This window comes from Arachis ipaensis, chromosome B04 (genome assembly GCF_000816755.2).
Source record: "Arachis ipaensis cultivar K30076 chromosome B04, Araip1.1, whole genome shotgun sequence".
Lineage (NCBI taxonomy): Eukaryota > Viridiplantae > Streptophyta > Magnoliopsida > Fabales > Fabaceae > Arachis > Arachis ipaensis.
The window spans coordinates 117401705-117404818 of record NC_029788.2 but is presented as its reverse complement, the minus strand read 5'-3'; positions in this window follow the sequence as shown (position 1 = coordinate 117404818).

Here is a 3114-nt window from a genome sequence, read left to right as displayed (position 1 = left end):
AAGAGAGAAAGAAAGGGCGCCACCGGAGAAGAAGAGGGGAGGGAGCCGCGCCATCACCATCCAGCCCGTCGCGCTGCTGCCACAGTGCCGTCGGGTCGCCGAGACCTTGGATCCATCACCGTCGCCGAGCCGCACGTCATCACCGCTGTGAATCGCGAACAAAGGAGAGGGATAGAAACGCGTTCGCGAGGGAGCTGCCGCCGTGGAGAAGCTCACCGCCGCGACCGTCGCAACACCGCCATCCTCGCGCCAGTCACCGTCGCTGTCAGTAATGAAACCCGTCGCCACCATCCGCACCTTCGTTGCCGTTAGAATCGCACGCCACCGCTGCTGCCATCGATTAGATTGAAACCGTTGCTGTTGCGCCTTGTTCTGTTGATTGAGCCGACGTTGGAGTTGTTGTTTCGGTTCCAATTCCTCCATTCTTGAAACTGTAAGGTTTAATCCTTGCTCTGCTTCCATCTTATTTCTTTGTCTTTCTCCTGTTCAAACTAAGGAAACCAATGTCTCTGATTAGTACTGTTACTTTATTTTTCCTATTTGCTGCTAGAACTGTCATAGGGGATAGTGTTGATGCCATCAAGAAACTGCTGAAGCTACTGCTAGTTCTGATTTTGTTATCTTGGTACTAGTCTGATCTTCCCCTTAGGTTTGGTCAAGTTGTATGTTCTATTTTATCACTGCTATGGTTTCCATGTTCTGATTTTAATTCTAGTCCTTACTTTATCTTGAATCCCCAGGGTTGTAATTGCTTTTAAATTCCTATCCAATTTGAATATTCTATTTTGCTACAACCATGGCCACTGCTGTGAAGACTAACATTATCGCCGTTCCAGTTGCTGCCACTGCGGTTCCAATTGCGTGAGAGTCGCAGCTGCTGCCATGAATTAAAAGGAGAAGGAATTATCACGATAAATTTGTGCGAACTCGGTTAATCGAGGTAGGGGCATTTTTATTAAAACTCATTTTTATTCTTAAGAGTTGTTATAAATTAATATTTAGGCAAATAAATATTTTTGGTGATTATGGAGTCTTATGAGTTGAACTGAATTGCCTTAAATGAATATGATTGCTTACTTGTTGTGGCTAGTTCTGAATATTGAGTTGATATTGAGATAGTGAATGAAAGATTAATTTGAAAATTTTATTCGAATGTTTATCAAGTATAATTTGAGAATTGGAAAATGATTTGATGTTAGAACTAGTTTGACTTCGAAAAACGATTTGAGATTTGTGAATGACTTGGGTTTGAAAATATCAGAAAAAGTTTGAAAAAATGTTAGTTGACTTTGTTGGAAATGAATTGGAATCTGGAAAGGGTTATAATGTTGGAAATGAGCTTGATTTGTAGAAAAAATGAATTTAAATTGAAAATAGTTTGAGATATTAAAATTGTTCTGATTTTGAAATTGAGTTGAAAGGAGTTTGAGAAATAATTTTGTTGGGATCCGGAAAGGGTGACAGAGTCCGAGTTTTAGAGGATATGCTGCCGAAATTTTATAAAATTGGAAGTTTCATTTGAAGTAATTATTTAAAAAGATTTGTTTTTTTTTAAACATTATATGTTTTAAGATTGATTTATAATGAGCGGAATGGAAAGAAGGATGATGAGGATTTTCTTTGAAATATGGTTTTTGAATGAATTTGGAAATGAGATTTGGATTGATGTATGATTATGATGTTGAGAATGTTGAGATATGGATTGAGAATGTTAAGATATGATCTTTGAATTATTCATATGGCTTATGAAATTGAATTATCTGAGATACGAGGTTCCCTGGATAAAGTACCATGGCTTGCCACCACGTGTACCAAGTTGAAAACTCGATACTCTGTTGACCCTACGACGTAAGTGTGACCGGGCACTATATAAATTCTCGGGAATGTTATCCCCATTGAGCAATATTGATTATTTGAGAAAAAGCTATGCATAGACTCTTGGGGATGCACGTCGGGGGACAGTCTAAGGACAATTCAGACTTGTCGGATTGGCTGGATAACCGACAGATGAGCCTCATCAGCCATAGGACAGGCATGCATCATATGTATTTGTATGTTTTGTTTGAATTTGAACTTGTTTTGGTGTGCCTAATTGCTAAACTGTTCTTAACTACTACTTGAACTATATGCTGTAACTGTTATCTAAACCTGTGCTTTCCTTGTCTGTCTTGCTTGTGTTTGTACTGGCGTGCTACACTTGAAAATGAACTTTGGTGCTGGATTAATGATTGTGTTGATTGATTGCATTGTTGATTTCTGATTGAGATTTTCTTATAAGAAATGAAAGGTTTCAAATTTCTGAAAGATTAAACATTGTTTCTTTGAAAAGATTTTGAACGATTTCCTATTGGTTTTTAAAATATTCAGACATTGATAATCACTAAACTTGAAAACAGTTTTCTTATTGGATATCTTCTTATGACAACTTTGAAACTCCGTGGTGAGACCGTGTGGTTAGGTTCTCACCCCCTACAGCTTTACCTTTTCAGGAACCAGATAAAGGAGTATTAAGAAGAGTTATACTGCGTTTGGTTTATATGTTGTTGTGTTAATTGGATTTTTTTCTTTCCTCGTCTTTGTTATTACAAGTTTGTAAGAGGGATAGGAGTTGTATGTTTTATATATATTATATTATGAGATATTATGTAAGGAGTCTTATATATGAATCTATACCTGCTTGTATTTTTCTTAAGATAAAATATTTATTTTCAGTTTTCAAAGAAATCAGCGATACAGTGTCGAGTCACAGGCTCCTATTTTAATATTAAGTATATGAAGTTAGTCATAATACTTCTTGCTATCAGAGTAACGCAGTCGGAAGCGTGACATACTGATAGTGAGGATGTTACATTATTCGTAGATAAAGTGCAGAGTAGATAAAAAGATAGCTAATAAAAGAATAAATGGTTAAAACTTCCTCAATACTAACAATCGTAGTGTATGATAGGTGTTCTATAACTTTTTTGGATTTGATTGTTTCTTTATTATTATATGTTGTTCTGTTTAATGACTTATGATAATCATCTTATCATGGTAGTGTAAAAGTTGTAGGTATTATATTTACTTTATATGCTCTTAAATATCATGTTCTTGATGAATATTTGTGACCGAGTA